Consider the following 20,766-nt stretch of genomic DNA (forward strand, 5'->3'; position numbering starts at 1 on the left):
TCTTACTGTGGGCCTCCTGTTATTTCTAGATGAGGTATAACAAGCACAAACAAGTACAGCGAAGCCTATTTAAAATTAACTCTTACAAAAAAATGAAATCCCTTGGGATCGGTATTTGTACATGTCCCAAGCCCCCACGTACAAGCTAGATTTATCCACGAGATAAAAGATCAAATCCCTGTGAGATCGCTAAGATGCTGCGATTATCCATAGCATTAGAGGGTGCTCAGAAAGAACTTCATAGATTGGTTAAATGTTTATTCTGTACATTTATATGTTAACTTGCCTGGATCTGGTCTGTCTGATAGCCATTATAGAGTTGAGTCCATTTATGGATCTAATTTATATTTTATTATTACTTTTTCTGCATATTAAAAATTGGATCAAATGACAAGACAGTCACCCTAAATTTCCTCTGGCTTTTTGCCCATCGCCTGGCCGCTGGTCTCCCACTAACTCCAGTGGGAGACCAGCGGAACCCACCAAATAGCGCCCCTTACATGTTAGGCCCAAAAATCCTGGGAATGGGTTTCCACTGTTTCTATGATTTTACCATCTGCCTTGTAAGGGGTGGAACCTACGCTCATCCCTTACAAGGTAAATATTATGAGTGGGTACAGAACTGTGAGCAGGTTGCACAGACTCCCTGCGCCAGGAGATTCTGCTTCCCCGGTTCAATTGGGGCTCAGCAAACTACTGGAGGTTAGTTGGCTGAGTGCAATGAGGTGTGCTCACCTCCAGATGGGTGGAAATGGGACCCATTGATGAGCAGGCACTGGATTTTCTAACTGTATGGGGCAAGTGGGCACCAGAGATATACCTACAGTGGCGTATGTGCCCACCTGCCACAAAATTGGTGCCTTCCTGCTGACTCTGCAAACTTTGGCAGGATCAGCACTGGAGGGCATCGGTGAGCTAAATCAAGTCTACATGTGGCCTTACAGGCGATCCTTAAAGGGACTGCCTGTTAGGTTGGAACCAACAAGGTGAGATTTAAAAATATACGTACCTGAATGTGTAGCCAAGAAGAGCAGGAGTGCTCCCGCCCAGCCATTGCTACCACCCCACTGGATAGCCCCCTCCCCAATCCTGACCCACCTGCCCAGCCGCACCCACCTCTTTGATCACTTACCTGAGGGACGTGCTGACGTCGCAGCGGCCTGATTTTCTATCCCGTGACTTCAGCAAGCTCCCTGTTACTGTCCGCAGCTGGCCGGCTCAATGTTAATGAGGTCTAAGGATAAATAACGGGGGGGGGCCTCAGGCCTCAACATTCAAGGGCAGAGAGCGATCCCTGCGTCCCCCCGACAAGCCTTTCTAAACTTTCTCTAGAAATCCTGAGCCAGGATTGGCAGGTCATTCTGCCCATCTCAGTTACGTGGAACTGGCAATTTGGAAGCACGTTTGAAGGGCTTTCCCAGGAATTCCACCCAATTACCCCCGATAGACCCAGCAGTACTTACGCCTGCTGAGTACAAGCATAGGTCCCTGAAGGCCCACATAGCAAAAAAAAGGTAATCAATTGTACAGGGATTGATTATTTGAAGCAAGTTGCCCCTCTGTTCCCTGAGGGGAATGATGAATATTTCCTGGTCAGCTGTAATCGACTCAATCAGGCCTGTTGTTGGAATGGCAGGATACTATTTACACCCTCTTAATAGATCAATGTATGAACTGACCCAGTGTCGATCACATTTATAAATAAAGTATAAAGAAGCAAGGGCAGTCATTTGGAAGGGAAACTCCTTGGGAACTGAAAATGCCAATGCTTTAATATCTTCAGCCTCTTGATTGACTTCTGTATGAAATCACTTAATGTTTATTTAATAGCAATTAAACTTTGTGGTCTTAGCAGTAGTATAATTGTACATTATATGACATAATACTCCTGATCTAATAAAACAGTGTGTTCAACACCTTGTGAGCAAAGAAATGGAAAATTTGCTGGTATCTATTAAACAGGTTGTGTAGAATGTATTTCTTTCTGTGCGACACATGCATATGCTTAGCTCAAATGTCGTATTCACAAAACAATGACAAATTGGAACTGAAGAGGTACAGAATGTACCAATCAACCCAAAGAGAGTGGGAACAAAAACTACTAATCAGTAATTTCGACAAAATTCCAACCAAAAATCAACAGTCAGCAACAGCTACCAATAGCAAGGTGCTGAAAATGAGACAAATTGTTCCAGATATTTTTTGCAAATTCTTTCACCCACCAATTTTGGTTCTCCACTGAGCTCAGCATTTACTATACCTATACAATAGTATTTTCTGCTTTTGAAATGGCTGTAACAATGTTGGTGGTTTGACAATGAAATTTTAAACAATGCTAAATTTCAAAGTGAAAACTTAATTTGTTGTAATATATCATAAATGGTTATAACATATGCTATCTTTATTTATACAGAGAATTCAAAAATATTAATAGTATGTTTAAACAGATTTATTCATGCAATTGTGGTATTTATTGAATTATTGATTTCTGATGATCTTCCGCCAAATTTACAGTGGGTGATCGGGAGAACCCCAAGGAAATTCAGGACCTATAATCATTTCCATAAGATTTTAGTCTTTAGATTAATTCTTGTCCATCTGTCTTTCTTTTTACGGCCTAGATTCCTCATTTAACCAGCAACTGTCAAAATCCCCACTCATTTCTCAGACAGAACTGTACTCCAACCCAATCTATAGTATACAAATGCATTCATAAAAAGTGCCACTTATGACATTATTTCATTGATTTAATACTTTGGATTTATTTGCATTCTTATATAAATGGCAAGCAAAGGGGTTCATTATTTTTAAAAATGATCTAAATTTTAAAAAGGAAAGAACTTGCATCTATACATTGCGTTTCACATCCATAGGATGTCCCAAAGCACTTTACAGCCAATTACATTTGAAGTGTAGTCACTGTTGTAATACATGCAGGTTCAGCAACCAATTTACGTGCAGCAGAATCTCACAAACAGCAATGAGATAAATGACCAGTTAGTCTGTTTTTATGATGTTAGTTGAGGGATAAATGTTGACCAGGGAACTGGGAGAACTCCACTGCTGTTCTTAAAATAGTGCCACAGGATATTTTATGTCCAACTAAGCAAGCAAAGGAGGCCTTAGTTTAGCATCTCGTCTGAAAAACAATACCTTCAACAATGCAGCACTCATTCAATAACAACAGAAGGGTACTGTACTGCTAAAAGTGGACATGTTTCGTTTTCATGTTTTACATTTAAAATCAATGTAATTTACACAGAGATGGGTTGCCAATATAGAAGCAATACACATATAACCTTTCTCCAGCCTGAGGAAGGATGCATGGGGGAACCTATGATGAATTGGAAAGTGTTTTTTTAATAAGAATCTTGAAACCTCACCTTCTATCATTGTAGTACACAGAAATCTATAGTGTGCGTAAATCACCAGTTAATGCTGTTTTTTTGTCCATTATAGCTTCATATTACTCCTAGACATGGTTGCTACATAATTTACACAGAGACCATTCCCTATTAAAGCACCTATTATTAAAACGTGTCTTGCTTATAAAGTACTAATGTCTATATCACAGCCACAAAAGATCATAAATACTAAATATAGTGAAATATATTTATACCAAATTATGCCACTAACTTATTCCTTGTCAAGATTATGTTCAATCTTTATTTTAAAAAATCTACAAGCAATATAGAGGATTCTATGTGTGACTAGTACAAAATTTGATAAAACAAAACATTCAATCGTATAACACCTTTAACAGTCATTGAAAGAAAGGAATCTCTGCTTTACATACCCTGTAAAATAACCAAGGAGCTTCCTCGATAGCTTGGTCGATAAACACACCGCTGCTATGCTACTGAAGCACACTTTCCAGAAAGATTTGGTTCCCTAATCTGCGCTGAGTTATCTGATCTCAGCAAGACAGTAGTGGAAGCTCTACAATTGACATCAATGCCTCTAGGCTAGAGAGAGGCAAAAATCACTATCCAGTCGGAAATTTTGTGTAGATGTTGAGTGAAGACCAGATGAGGCTCGACTGTAATTTCAGCCTTTCCTTCATCCCTCACCCTTCCCGTAATTAAATAGCCTGCCAGTACTCACTACCTAGGCTCACACATGAAGGATGGGCAATTAGATGATGTATCGGAGGCTTATTATTACCAGCAGTACCATCTTCAGTGCAGAGGGAAAAAAAATTGATAAAAAACCTACCCAAGAAAACCCCAGAGAAAGGGCATTAATATTTTTTACATTCCAGTGTTTCCGAAGTTACAGTGCCAAATTCCAGATGAATATATATATATAAACATCAAAGCCTCGAAAGTCCATAAAAAAGAAATAAGTTGCATTTGTATAGTGCCTTTCATGACCTCGGGATGCCCCAAAGAGCTTTACAGCCAATGGGACCAATTACATTGGTTTTGCACCATTGAGCCGGGACTTTTGCCTGGCAATGCTCTGCGGTGTTGGCCCCACCATAAATGGAGGAGCCTGCTCATTTAAATATCCATTGCCGGCTCTATAACACAAATCGCAAAGTAAATTGGGAGTACTATGCTTGTAGATTATGCATCTTTTTCTCTTGAAACACTTATAAAAAACTATTATCTGTACATTTCAAATGCTGTCTCATGAAGAATAAATGGACAGCTCCTCAATGGCTCAACAAATTTGTCCAGTCAGTAACTAAGGCATGCAAATAATGATGGTGCCAGGTTCAATTCCTGATCTGTGTCGGTGCAGATGTTGCAATTACCTTCAGTGCTATTATGGTTGGGGAGGGGAAGGCAAAAAGGGCTCCTGCTCCTTATCGCCAACCAGCAACCATCTGGTGAAAGTGTGGATGTTGATTAAGGACAGAATTGAGTTTGGTTGTGATGCCTCCCCTCACTCCCAGTTAAATAGCCATTCACTGTTAAGGCTCACACATAAGTAGCAGCTACTTGGGTGAAGAAACCAAAATGATAGTTTTGTTATAATTTTAATTTTAATGCAGAACTGTTGCTCTGGTCTTAAAATGGTTACAGTTCGTACGTTATTGTTATGCTCAAGTGCCATTTGTATACGAGATGCCGTAAAAAGAGAGCGCTCCCCCTTGCGTTTAGTGAGATGGTAAAAGGTATAATAAAAGAAGTAATTATTTTTTCCCAGAGGTATGATGAAACCAATTGCAAGCTTTTTAAGGATTTCATCCCAGCAATTCCCCACCATAATCAATCACTGTCAAATTTAATGATGTTTAATTTCTGCAATTTTCATTGACTTTTTCCCCCTTCTCTTTATGGTCAGGTAACTTGTGTTCATTGAATTTTTATTAGAGAATGGCCCTTTATGGTGGTTTAATTTGGAAATATCAAAATCAAGTGGATCACTCTTTTCCCTCTGCAGGAAAAGAAAAATAAAACTTTTATTCTGGACATCTAGGACAAAGTTTCTGTCTTAGACTAATAGTAAAATGGGCTTTTTTTCCGAGGTTGCAATTTTCATCCAAATATAGTGTGCAGGAGCCACATTTTGGGATGAAAGATGGTTAAAATGCTAATGAGCTAGGCTTTGATGTTCTTTCCCCAAAAACTGCAAATAATAAGCCAGTTTTGGCATACGGTAAATATCTCATACCAAAGTGTTGGATGTTTCTGCTCCTGGGTGCTCAGCAACAGTCGCCTATCATAGGCCCGTCTTTCAGATTGTGAACAGAGTGAAACAGAGGCACTGGCCTAGACATTCAGCTGTGTAGTGCCCATTTTTCAGCTGCTGACGGGCCTACTAAGGCCCCAAAATGGCAGGCTGAAAATGCATGCACATTTCCAGCCAGAAGTGTGCTGCTCGCCACGTTGGAAATGGACAAAAAACCGTCATGCAGTGCCCACGCAAATAAAGGGCCTAACGACTGTTTGAGGCCCCCCCCCCTGCAAGATTGGTTTGCCCTGAGGCAGCCATCGTTAGTGTCAGCTGTACTTAGGAAAACCTTGCCTGTTCCCAATGCGGTAAGTTTTTGAAATATATTTTCCAGAATGTGGAGCCAGGAAGAGCTGGATGACCCTGTTAGTCTGTCTTGTCAGCTATTTATTCCACTTGCAGTTCTATTGTTGTTTAAAAGATTTTTTTAAAAAGCCATTGTTATATTTTTAAGATTTCATGGTAAATGATTCATATAGGCAATGTTGTATGCTAATAAACAAATATATAAATACTCCATATAACAGAAGATAGACTTTATGTGCAAAACATAAAGTTGGAGAAACACCTTTAAAATAAATTACAAAAAATATTGACACCATTGCACAACATAATATAATTAGATGTGATCCAATATCACACAGCTTAAATACCTCAAACCAATGTGCCAAGTTTTCTTGAAATCAACAAATGAGCTTGCATTATCTTATCTGTAGATAGACAGACTTATTACAATATCTCGATCTCCCTTCAGGTTGCAGACACGGTAGAAGTATTTTAATGAGAGCACTTCCACAGAGACCGAAACCTACGCTTTATGCATTGTTTACTATTAAATAGATGCTACACACTATATAGGAAATGGGCTGGATAGGGATGAAAGCCAAAGTTAAATCCAAATTGGAAGTCACCCAAACTGTACCAGTTTGGCCAAGTTCATCAATATCCAAATCAAATACTTGCTAGTCTGTGTTAGTCTGTCCCTTATATGAAAAGCATGTACATGTTCAGAGAGAAATGTTCCTCTGTGCCATTTTCGGCATCTCAGCCTTATTATTTTTCACTGGCAGGGTGGATGCACGGCTGCCAGCTATAGTTGCAGCAAGGGTAAATCTATTATCTAACAGAAAGCACTGTTAGAGTAGGTATATCATTTTAAAAGTTTAAACAGTTCTTGATTCTCTAGTGGTGATTTGCATCAAGTGCCATCAGTATAGAGGTGAACATCTGTTCATGTTTCCAAGTAATATAGTGGTGGGATTCTTCCATGATTCCTGGCCGCCAATGGAGACTTGACCTTCAGCCTAGAATATTTGCTTTCTAAACCTTTTAATTTTATGGGCTCTGAAACCAAAATTAAGATCCTAAAAATCTGAAAACTCATTTCTAGTGCTTGAGTAGAGGTTCCTTATAAACAAAGATCTTTATTTGTCAATGCCATTAATGAGCATGAATTGCTTGTTACAAGCTATGACCAAATAATGTTTCAATATAGATAACAAATTGTTCAATATTCTTACAGCTGCTTCTAAAGAGATGTGAAATTAGGTCATCACTTCTAAGTAATGATGTAAACCAACCACTTCACATCCAACTATAGGGGAATAATGGAGGTCTTGTTCTCTATTAACACGTTTAAAAATAGGGTCTATAGAGTTAGCTCTATAATACTGAATGGGGTTTTCTCTGGGTTAATATGGCAGCTCATTTTCCCATTCCATTAAATCAAGTTTACAAATGAAATCCCAAAGAGAGTACATCATACATGGAAAGTACTGTAGAAAATGGGTGACTGATTCCACAGCAAGCTGCAAGACTTAACTTACATTTCCATGCCAAGAACTTTCAGTCTTGCCAGAGGTCAGATTCAATCTGCAGTCTATTTCTAATATATTTCTGAGACTTCTCATTATCTCTTTAGTATGACCCTGTCTTGATGGTAAGAGGTTCTTTCACTAAACCCTGCCAGGCAGTTACTGCAGAGACTGTTAGTGTATTAAATTGGTTTTCCTCTGTCACTAACTTACACAGAAAAACTTTCCCGTCCTTAGAACTCAATTTAACCCTCCTGAGTGCTTACAATCCTTTGCAATTTTTTAAATGTTCATGCATCTGCATCCATGCATTATCTGCAGTAATATTTTAATGTTAAATATTGGCAAACCATGTCATAACAAACACATTATTATAAGCCACCCTTTGTAATTTGCATGTGCCCTCTGGTCTCAGCTGCAAATCTGCATTAGTAATGGTATATCAGTTTGAGTATGAGCCATAGATGTCTCCTTCAATATCAAGGGGCAAATTTTAACCAGTTAAACTTCCAGTTTAACCCAGGGCACGGGAAACCAAGCAGCTAAAGGGAGGCACAAGCTGCTGAATCCAGCATTGTTTGTGGGCCAGGAGGAGCAGGAGTGCTTCCCCCCCGGCCCCCAAGCTACCCTGCTGCGATCTGATCTCTCCCCCAGCAATCTCCAGATCCCCCCGCAATCTCTCCCTCCCGTGATCAGCCGACCCCTCCCCCCCACCACAATCTCACCCCATGCCACCCCACCCCCGCGGTCTCTCACTCCCGCCCTCCCTCCTCTCCGGTGCCCAGCTGCGGCCTTCTACAGCAGGCCTTCCCGCCTGCCAGCCAGCCTCTCAATCTGGCAAGCTGCAGGGCGGGAAACGGAGAAAAAAATTCAAATGAAGTCCTGCCATTAAATTCGGCAGGATCCCTCCCTTTCCCATATTTCCGGGTTTCCCGGCCACTGACAGTCGCACCCCCCCCACCCCCCCTCCTCCCCTTAAATATCGGGACCAATGTTTCAATTAAGAAACTACTGTAGGCACTGAGACTAGACAAGTAAGATAGTATGTAAAATGGAATTTGTAAGTCAGCAGACAGCTACTGTCTGTAAAGTTGTTTTCAGTCATAGTAAATCCATTTGTTTTTCCTTTATCATTCAACACTGGGTTATAAGGAACACGAACAACAGTAATATAAGAGTACTATCCATTAAAAGAACGAAAGAAACCCAATCTCTGATAAGACACATCAGCACAAAGGTTCACTTCCTACGCTACTTTTGAACCAAAATGTGGCATTATGCGTGCAGCAACCTGAGAAATAATTACTAGATCTTCATTGGCTATAAAGCATTTTGGGACTTCCTGAAATCGTGAAAGGCACGATATAAAAACTTCTTTTTAGAACAGAGATGGTTAAGAGGAGATTGGACAGAGATTTTTTAAAATGATGATGGGTTTTGATAATGTAAATAGGGAGAAAACATTTTCACAGGGCAATGAATCGGTAACTGGCTGGCATAAATTTAAGAATATTACGCAAAGAATGAAAGGAGAAGTTAAGAAAATATGTTTTGCAAAGAGGGTTGTTAAAGACATGGGGCCTGATTTTACCAGGCCTGTGGGTTTCCGGCGGGTTGGGTTTCAGGTGCGTGGTCAACACGCTCGGTGAAATTAGTGGGTTGCCCGCGCGATCGTAGCAGGCAATCCACTAATTGGAATCACTTACCTGCTCCTCCGGGCTCCGCGCTGCTGGTCTGCGCGTCGGGCGGGCTGCGCATGCGCAGTACGATCTGTCAGCTGGAGGCGCTCTAGTTAAAGGGGCAGTCCTCCACTGACAGATGCTGCAACCAATAGAACAAATTACAGCATGGAGCAGCCCAGGGGGAAGGCTGCTCCCAGTTTAATGATGCCTCACCCCAGGTATCATTAGATGGGGTGAGGAGGAGGGGGAGGACAGAGAGCTTCCACCCGGCGGGCGGGAGGAAGCGGCCTGCCTCTGCCACCAAGAAGGCCTGGCTCAAGGTGGCAGAGGGGGTCACCTGCGCCACCAACATATCGCCCACCTGCATACAGTGCAGGAGGCGCTCCAATGACCGCAGTAGGACAGCCACAGTGAGAACATGTAGTCTTTCCCCTACACTCCGTCTGCCACAACACTGCCCCCAATCCACATCTCCTTCGGCACCACCAACACTACTCTGTCACATCACCCCTCATACCCACTCAAACCCCATCCTCATCTTACCTGCACCTACTCACCTCGCCAGTACTCACCCCGCCACTAACACGCAACCCAATCCTCATACAATCTCATGGCTCTATCCCATACTCACCCTCTCGTGCATCTCCCTCACGGCCAGCCTCACTCAACCTGCCACCACCTGTGCTGCAGCCACAGGGCATGCATCACATATGTGCAGTAGGCAGCGTAAGGCAAACGTGTCGTGAGCATGAAGGGGATGCACAAGGGTGTTTGAGGGTTTGTCATGGGTGTTACCTATATTGAATTTCAGAGCAACAAACATTACACATTATATTGGCACCACCACTGCCATGTCTCCGCAAATCCTGTCTGTTGTGTCCAATAATGCCCGCTCCTGGGTATCACTATGAGGACCCACCACTGATGCCACCCATTGTGTTACTGCAGAGTAGGTGCAGGTGTATTTGCAGGGCTCTTCCGCGCAGACGACTGAGAGACATCGGCGGTGTACCCGGCTGCACCCTGGAAGGATGTGGAGGAGAGGTTGTGGAGGGCAGTGGTGACTTTGGCAGCGACAGGTAAGCAGATGGTGCTGGGGCCAGCCAGGAGCAGCTCGGCATGAAAGAGGCTGCAGATGTCCACGACTACATGTTGAGTGAATCTGCGCCTCCGTGTGCAATGCTGCTCAGAGAGGTCCGGGGAGCTGCGCCTCGGTCTGTGGATCCTGTGGCGAGGGTAGTGCCCTCTGCGACGCGTCTCTCTCTGCGGTAGCCCTCCCTCCTGCTGTACAGGTGGATGTGTCACAGCACTCTGTTGTGGAGCTCCACGTGTCAGAGGTGGACGACGTGGATGGCGAGGCTGGTGAGGCTGGCGATGTTGTGCGCCCTCCGAGGAGGTCCTGACTGCAGCTACGGCGGCCCCCATCCGCAATATGTACATCTGAGGGGGTCCACAAGGTAGGCACATGTCTCCGGACCCCGGGGTGAGTGTGCAGGTTGGTGACTTCGACCGTCAGGAGGGGGGTGGTGGAGGCGACACTTTGTCCCAAGTGACGGAGTGACCTCCTGCAATGGGTGAGGGTCTCCCCCCCACCTGTCAAATGGACCTTTGCAGCTGCCACAGGCTGACGGCTGCAACACGTCCAGTTCAACTTGGACTGTTTCCCCCAATGTGTGAAACAGTCCCATGTTTATCCAAAATCACACACAGTCCGTTAATCAGGTCAGTTAATGACCTGAACAAGCAAAGTAAATACACTCAAGTGGCATCCCGCTGTCTTTAATTGCCTGCGGGATTCCCACCAGCGGGGGCTGCGCACGCACCCCCGCACGTCAGCGCGGAACTCGGAAGTGGCCGGGATCGCGGCGCGATCCGGTCCCGCACACGGAAATTGACATTTTTGAGCCCACCCCGCCGATAACGCACAGGGAACCCGCTGCTAAAATCGAGCCCATGGAATACCCCACCAGAAACCGTGCTGACTAACTTTCAAAAGGGATGTGGATAAATATTTGAAAAAAAGAAATTTAACAGGGTATGTTGAAAAAGCACAGGGATGGGACTAAATGGATCACTTATATGAGAAAGACAACTCATTTGTTTTCACACAAGTGGTAGCAGGCCAAAAATGGGAACTAGTTAACTGGGATAAATGTGCCACACATACACCCAGGCCAGGCAACTTCTGGCTACAGAGTTACCAGTCAAAAATAGATTTCAACGGTGCCAGAGTAATGCCCTCAAAGCCCTTCATTCAAATCCAGGACCAAGCTGAGGTGGGTGTCTGATAACCAGGTCCCCCCTATTAAGACAGCCAATATAGCCAGTGGTCCATTGAAGGCTTGGTACAATAATAAATTAAATAGATTGTAAACTTGAGAAGATCAGAGCACCAGCAATCCACATTAATTACTTTTTTCACCTGCTAATGGCAGGGCTGTAAAACTTCTATTTCCCCAGCTACATATGTAACTGATGACATCAGAGAGGAATATGAACTCAGAGACACCCTATTTACATAGTAATGAAGCAGGGAGTTGAGTATTCTAATTTGACAGCCTATGCTTACTCAGACTAGTAACCACATTTTCAAAAGGCATTCGATAAGGTGCCACACGAAAGGTTGTTACACAAGATAAGGGATCATAGGGACCGGGGGTAATTTTTTAGCATGGATAGAGGATTGGTTAACGGACAGAAAATGGAGATTAGGAATAAACGGGTTATTTTCAGGTTGGCAGGCTATAACTAGTGGAGTGCCGCAAGGATCAGTGCTTGGGCCTCAGCTATTTACAATCTACATTAATGACTTAGATGAAGGGACCGAGTGTAATGTATCCAAGTTTGCTGATGATACAAAGCAAGGTGGGAAAGTAAGCTATAAGGAGGTCACAAAGAATCTGCAAAGGGATATAGACAGATTAAGTGAGTGGGCAAGAAGGTGGCAGATTGAGTATAATATGGGGAAATGTGAGATTATTCACTTTGGTAGGAAGAATAGAAAAACAGAATATTTTTTAAATGATGAGAAACTATTAAATGTTGGTGTTCAGAGGCATTTGGGTGTCCTTGTACACAAAACACAAAAAGTTAACATGCAGGTACAGCAAGCAATTGGAAAGGCAAGTGGTATGTTGGCCTTTATTGCAAGGGGGTTAGACTACAAGAGTAAGGAAGTCTTGCTGCAATTGTATAGGGCTTTGGTGAGACCACACCTGGAGTACTGTGTACACTATTGGTCTCCTTACCTAAAGAGGATAGCATGCCGGAAATCCCAAGAAAACGAATATTGAATCGGGGACAGGGACTCGATAAAATTAATATAAGTACAGCAACAGTGATGAAGAAAATAATAGCACTAAAGAGTGACAAATCCCCAGGACCAGATGGTTTCCATCCCAGGGTTTTAAAGGAAGTAGGTGAGCACATTGCGGATGCCCTAACTATAATCTTTCAAAGTTCTCTAGATTCAGGAACTGTCCCTCCAGATTAGAAAATTGCACATGTCACTCCGCTTTTTAAGGAAGGAGAGAGAAGGAAACTAGGAAATTATAGACCAGTTAGCCTAACATCTGTTGTGGGGAAAATGCTGGAGTCCATAATTAAGGATAGGGTGACTGAACACCTCGAGAATTTTCAGTTAAACAGAGAGAGCCAGCTTGGATTTGTGAAAGGTAGGTCGTGCCTGACAAACCTGATGGAATTTTTTGAAGAGGTGACTAAAGTAGTGGACAGGGGAATATCAATGGATGTTATTTATATGGACTTTCAGAAGGCATTTGATAAGGTCCCACATAAGAGATTGTTAGCTAAGATAGAAGCCCATGGAATCGAGGGAAAAGTACAGACTTGGTTAGGAAGTTGGCTGAGCGAAAGGCGACAGAGAGTAGGGATAATGGGTAGGTACTCACATTGGCAGGATGTGACTAGTGGAGTCCCGCAGGGATCTGTCTTGGGGCCTCAATTATTCACAATATTTATTAACGACTTAGACGAAGGCATAGAAAGTCTCATATCTAAGTTTGCCGATGACACAAAGATTGGTGGCATTGTAAGCAGTGTAGATGAAAACGTAAAATTACAAAGCGATATTGATAGATTAGGTGAATGGGCAAAACTGTGGCAAATGGAATTCAATGTAGACAAATGTGGATCAAAAAAGGATAGAACAGGATACTTTCTAAATGGTAAAAAGTTAAAAACAGTGGATGTCCAAAGGGACCTAGGGGTTCAGGTACATAGATCATTGAAGTGTCATGAACAGGTGCAGAAAATAATCAATAAGGCAAATGGAATGCTGGCCTTTATATCTAGAGGACTAGAGTACAAGGAGGCAGAAGTTATGCTGCAGCTATACAAAACCCTGGTTAGACCGCACCTGGAGTACTGTGAGCAGTTCTGGGCACTGCACCTTCGGAAGGACATATTGGCCTTGGAGGGAGTGCAGCGTAGGTTTACTAGAATGATACCCAGACTTCAAGGGTTAAGTTACGAGGAGAGATTACACAAATTGAGGTTGTATTCTCTGGAGTTTAGATGGTTAAGGGGTGATCTGATCGAAGTTTATAAGATATTAAGGGGAACAGATAGGGTGGATAGAGAGAAACTATTTCCGCTGGTTGGAGATTCTAGAAATATGGGGCACAGTCTAAAAATTAGAGCCAGACCTTTCAGGAGTGAGATTAGAAAACATATCTACACACAAAGGGTGGTAGAAGTTTGGAACTCTCTTCCGCAAATGGCAATTGATACTAGCTCAATTGCTAAATTTAAATCTGATATGGGCCAAAGGCAGGTATATGGAGTTAGATCACAGATCAGCCATGATCTTATCAAATGGTGGAGCAGGCACGACGGGCTGAATGGCCTACTCCTGTTCCTATGTTCCTATATACTTGCCTTGATAGTGGTGCAACAAAGATTGATTCCTGGGATGAGAGGGTTGTCCTATGAGGAGAGGTTGAGTAGATTGAGCCTATATTCTCTGGAGTTTGGAAGAATGAGAGGTGATGTCATTGAAACATATAAGATTCTGAGAAGGTCTGATATGGTAGATGCGGAGAGGTTGTTTCCCGTGGCTGGAGAGCCTAGAACTAGGGGGCATAGTCTCATGATAAGGAGTTGGCCATTTAGGACTGAGATGAGGAGAAATTACTTCATTCAGGGTTGTGAATTTTTGGAATTCTCTACCCCAGAGAGCTGAGGATGCTCAGTCATTGAGTGTATTCAAGGCTGAGATCGATAGATTTTTGGACTCTAAGGCAATCAAGGGATGTGGTGATTCGGCGGGAAAGTGGAGTTGTGGTCAAAGATCAGCCATGATCTTATTGGATGGTGGAGCAGGCTCGAGAGGCCATATGGCCTACTCCTGCTCCTATTTCTTATGTTCTTATGTTCACATTTTCAAATGACTATACTTACTAGCTTTGTAATTGCATAAATAAATGTCAAAACATAAGGAATAATTTTACAGATCACTGCTGCTGATGGGAAGCCTTGCCTTTCGGCGCAATGCTTATTGGAAATTTGGCCATTCACTATGCACCATTTTCCGACCAATTCAAAAAAAATCCCTCGATTTTGCTGACAATCCTACTATGTGGCACTTTATCAAACACCTTTTGAAAGCCTGAAGTTCATATATACAACATGAATCACATTGTCCTCTCTGTTGCCTCGTCAAAAACATGATTTGCCTTTAACAAATCCGTGCTGGCTTTCCTTTTTTAATCCACACTTGTCCAAGTGACTATTAATTTTGCCCTGGATTATCGTTTCTAAAAGCTTCCCCACCAACGAGGTTAAATTGACTGGCTTGTAGTTGCCGGGTTTATCCTTACACCCTTTTTTGAACAAAAGTGTAACATTTCTCCAGTCCTCTGCCACCACCCCCCTATCTATGGAGGATTGGAAGATTATGGCCAGCACTTCTGCAAAATCCTCCCTTACTTCCCTTAGCAACCTAGGATGCATCGCATCTGGACCGGGTGACTTAGCTACTTTAAGTACAGCTAGCCTTTCTAGTATCTCCTCTTTATCAATTTTTAGCCCATCCAGTATCTCGACTACCTCCTCTTTTACTGTGACTTTGGCAGCATCTTCTTTCTTGGTAAAGACAGATGCAAAGTATTCATTTAGTACCTCAGCCATACCCTCTGCCTCCAAGCGTAGATCTCCTTTTTGGTCCCTAATCGGTCCCACCCTTCCTCTTACTACCCGTTTACTGTTTACATGCCTATAGAAGTCTTTTGGATTCCCTTTTATGTTAGCCGCCAATCTATTCTTATACTCTGTCTTTGCCTCTCTTATTTCCTTTTTCACTTCTCCTCTGAACTTTCTATATTCAGCCTGGTTCTCACTTGTGTTATCAACCTGACATTTGTCATACACCCATTTTTTTCTGCTTCATCTTACTCTCTATCTCTTTCATTATCCAGGGAGCTCTGGCTTTAATTGCCCTACCTTTCCCCTTCATGGGAATGTACCTAGACTGTACCCGAACCATCTTCTCTTTAAAGGCCGCCCATTGTTCGATTACAGTTTTGCCTGCCAATCTTTGATTCCAATTTACCCAGGCCAGATCTGTTCTCAACCCACTGAAATTGGCCCTTCTCCAATTAAGTATTTTTACTCTAGATTGCTCCTTGTCTGTTTCCATAACTAATTTAAACCCTTATGATACTATGATCACTGTTCCCTGAATGTTCCCTCACTGACACTTGCTCCACCTCATTCCTCAGAACCAGATCCAGCAATGCCTCCTTCCTCGTTGGGCCGGAAACATACTGATCAAGAAAGTTCTCCTGAACACACTTCAGAAATTCCTCCCCCTCTTTGCCCTTTACACTATTAGTATCCCAGTCTATATTAGGATAGCTGAGTCCACCGTTATCACTACTCTATAGTTCTTGCACCTCTGTAATTTCCCTGCAAATTTGCTTCTCTATATCCTTCCCACTAGTTGGTGGCCTATAGAATACATCCAGTAGTGTCATGGCACCTCTATTGTTTCTTACCTCAAACCAAATAGATTCTGTCCGTGACACGTCAAGGACATCTTCTCTTTCACCAGCACTGCAATATTCTCCTTAATCAATACTGCCACCCAGCTTCCTTTTTTTCCTTCCCTATCTTTCCTGAACACCTTGTATCCAGGAATATTTAGTACCCAATCTTGTCCTTTTTTTGAGCCAGGTCTCCGTTATCTCCACTACATCATACTCCCTATTTGCGTCTGCAGCTCACCAATCGTATTTACTATGCTTTCTGCGTTTACACACGTGCACTTTAAACCTATCTTAGACCTTCTCATATTCTCTTAGTCTGATCCCATCTAATACCATACTATTTCTCACTCTAGTGCTATCTGTCTCTCCCAATCTTTTGTGCGTCTTGTTTCTCCTTTCTAATGCTACATCCTGTTCCCCCTGCCAAATTAGTTTAAACCCTCCCCCACAGCACTAGTGAACCTCCCCATGAGTACATTGGTCCTAGCTCTGTTGAGTTGCAACGCGTCCATCTTGAACAGGTCCCTCCCGCCCCAGAACTGGTCCCAATGCCCCAAGAATCTGAAGCCCTCTCTCTTGCACCATGTCTCTAGTGAGCACAGGAGTGATGGGCGAATGGGACTTGGTGCGAGTTAGGATACGGGCAGCAGAGTTTTGGATGAGCTCAAGTTTATGGAGAGTGGAAGATGGGAGGCCGGCCAGGAAAGCATTGGAATAGTCAAGTCTAGAAAATAATATTACAATGTGCTTTGCACAATGTCAACAGACCATTACCACTTACATGAAGTTTAACTATTGGTAAGTGTGTGGATTCGTCTGCGCACAATGATAAACTTTATAGTATAAAAAAAAATGACAGGATCAGAAACATATGTTTACATGAAAATAACACACATTTAAGATCTGAGTGAGTTTGTATTGCTTCTGGAGGTGCTGCTTTTCATCTCTGCAAAGGGCTATTTCTAATTATAAGGCTCCATGTATATCTACATTTAATTTTAACTGTGAAGCAGGTTAGTCTAATGTAAACTTCTACTCATCTTAATTAACCTGTACTGGTGGGTATGACTGCATAGTGTAAAATTATTCTTTATGGATGATGACAGACAACAGTTTACTCATCAAGAAAATAGAAGAACTTTTTGTAAACTTCAGCAAGTGAGTTGCCCTGCAGACTGGCCAATTCAAAAAAATAAATCGGACACATGTAAACCGTTGTCCTAAATCTAAGACATATAAAAGCTGGAACTATGCACATGTAATTATTTTTTGTCAGATTTTTAAAAAATCAAAAAGTCAGCATGTGTTTGGATTTGATGTAATTTAAATAAACCTCCAAACGAGGGATAGAATGGGTTTCGGGGTAGTTTGTGTGTATCCAAGTTGGTCAGCACCATAGAATATTCCTCAATCCATAGTTTCCCTCTAAACTACCTGCAGTTTTACTGCATTGTAATTTGAGTATAGGAATGTTATTACAATCCTCACAGGGTTAGACAAGATAGGTCGCCTCACTGGGCTACTTAATTAATTATGTTTCTTGATTTGTAAATTCAGTGAAAGAGAGGAGGGCCAGAAAGAAATCAATGCTGACATCTATAAGGCCACAAGGGTGAATTATTTGACTTCCAAAACAGATACCAGAGGAACTACATAGAGAACAAGATAAAAATAATAAAGTTGGAGAGCCAATTAAGCACTGAATGAGTGCACCTATATTTATAAATAATTTAAAAGGAACAAGCATTCTCTGCAATTGCAAATCAGCCAAATACATCTTCTGAATATGTCACCCTCACACTAATTATTCAATTAGCACACCACACAATTAACTAAAGTACAGACAACCACACTGACACCTCTTCAATGTGCACTAATTAGCAGCAAATTGTTATGTTTGTAGATGACATACAGGACAAAACGTAATGAAAATCATGGGATTGGCATGTAACTTAGATTGGTGTCATTAGGAATTACAAATCTCCATTGGCTACTACACTGCAAAACTTACCACCTCAAAGGTCATCCGTCTATGCCTATATTTTGAAAAGAAAACAAACCTAGCTAAAATTGTGTTGGAAGCTCACCAGATCTTCCACACCACCTTCATTTTGACATTATCTCCTCCTCATCCACACATTTTTTCATACTTTCTCAACCTTGTGATTGTCATAAATGAGCAATGACAGAAAAAAATGACCACATTCAGTAGCAGGCTAATGTGTTCAGAACTCCAATGAACTCTGTCACTTTGTGGCTTGTATCTTTCCTGGAGAAGCATAGAAGTTTACGGCACAGAAGGTGGCCACATGTCAGGCTCAGCTCTTTGCTAGAACAATTCAAAACTAATCCCGCAGCCTTGCTCTCATCCCACAGCACTCCCCACACAAGGGGATCACATTCTGCTTGGATAGTAAGAGTCTAAATGAGGTAAAGGAGGAGAGGGATCTGGGGGCGCAGATACACAAATCACTAAAAGTAGCGATGCAGGTTAATAAGGCCATAAAAAAAAGCAAACCAAGCACTGGGTTTCATTTCTAGAAGGAAAGAATTGAAAAATAGAGAAGTTATGTTAAACTTGTATAGAACCTTGGATAGACCACACTCGGAGTATTGTGAACAGTTCTGGTATCACATCATAAAAAGGATATGGAGGCACTGGAGAAGGTGCAAAAAAGATTTACTAGGATGATAACAGAAATGAGAGGTTATACATATCAGGAAAGATTGAGCAGGCTGGGGCTCTTTTCTCCAGAAAAGAGAAGACTGAGGGGTGACCTGATAGAGATCTTTAAGATTATGAAAGGGTTTGATAGGGTAGACGTAGAGAAGATGTTTCCACTTGCGGAGGAGACCAGAACTAGGGGTCATAAATATAAGATAGTCACAAATAAATCCAATAGGGAATTCAGGAGAAACTTCTTTACCCAGAGAGTGGTTAGAATGTGGAACTTGCTACTAGCATAGATGCACTTATGGGGAAGCTAGAAAAACACATGAGGGAGAATGGAGTAGAAGGATATGTTGATAGGGTTAGATGAAGTAGGGAGGGAGGAGGCTTGTGTGGAGCATAAACACCAGCATAGACCAGTTGGGCCGAATGGCCTGTTTCTGTGCTGTACATTTTATGTAAGCACTCTTTCTTCCTCTGTTTCAAATATTAACTTCCCTGCACTTTGTTGCTTCCTCTTACTCTGTCTTTCATCTGTTCACATATTTAAAAAATGAAATGTTGGACAGATGGAGACACACAGCAGGTTGGTTAGCATCTGTGGAGAGATAAAAAGTCTGCTCACTCCACAGAGGCCAAATGACTCGCTGTGTGTTTCCAGCTTTTTCTATTTTTCTTTCATGACCATCAGTTGTCAGCTCAATATGTTTATTGCTGAGCTTATCAATGACGATCACCATCACAGCTGGCAATCAGTAAAGGAGGAAGAAAGCAGCATCTGGGGTTACATGATGGCGATGGTCCAATCCTATTGACAGAGTCTTTTCCCTCATTGTTGGGATTTTCTAAGTATTCGAAGATGGATTTATTTGTCTTTTCCGATTTTTCCCCTCATGTTGGGCTATGTTTCAAATTGTGATGGAACGTTGACTGGAGTATATGGAGCTCTTGTAAGTAGCCTAAAAGAACAATTATATCAGTGGAAGTCAGCCACCTTGTGATATGTTCTGTACCGATTGTGATTGCTTAAGTAAATGTCTAAGCTGCAGTTTTGTGAATCATTTTGCTTATTTTGATGATGCTCTTCAACTAAGGATTTTAGGCTGAGGCTTTTCTTTATGCCTCTGGCTTGGTTTATATGAACATTATAGAAGGCAATAAGTGATGTAGAATTCTCTTTAATACAGTATAACACATCTGTATTGTGTTCTGAAAGAAAACCTATAATGTAGTTTTAGTAGTTGGGGAATTGCTTCCAGATAATATGTTGCCATACCAGAAAATTAAATTTTCTCTCTCTCTCTCATTCTTGTTTTATATAATCTGAAAAAAAATCACCAATGTACTACACACTTGAAGCAAAGTACTTTATTCTGGTCTTTCACTATAAATCCACTTAGTATTTTTTTCAAGGAGCAATGTTGCAACGCCATTATATCTTGTAATGCAGTGTGATGCCATCAGTTATGTTCAATTCTTTGTGTAATTTCATGCATGACCATAGAGGCAGATTGTATTAGCTATCAATGTGTGGGGTCTAACATTCATGCACAGATATAAGGGATAATCTTCACCTTCACCGCTCGGTTAATAAACTGGAGGAGCGGTTCTCCTGCCAGTTAGAGAAACTGCCGAGTTTTTCATTTCCACTGATTTCAGTGGAATTGAAAAATCATGCGGGTTCTATAACGTGTGGGTGATCCACTGCTCCAGTTTATTGCCCAAGCAGCAAAGGTGAAAACAACTTCCATAGACTTTTGTTTATGGCTGAGAGAGTGAATCTCAATTAAAACTTTGTCTGTCAGTGCCTTCTGCCATGTCGCCTCACTTTCAGAGCCCCTCGCCTCTGCTACTCCTCTTCCTCATCCATTATTATGCAGGACAGGAGTATGACCATTGGGAAGGCCATT

Source organism: Heptranchias perlo, chromosome 12 (assembly GCF_035084215.1).
Source record: "Heptranchias perlo isolate sHepPer1 chromosome 12, sHepPer1.hap1, whole genome shotgun sequence".
In the NCBI taxonomy this organism is placed as follows: Eukaryota; Metazoa; Chordata; class Chondrichthyes; order Hexanchiformes; family Hexanchidae; genus Heptranchias; species Heptranchias perlo.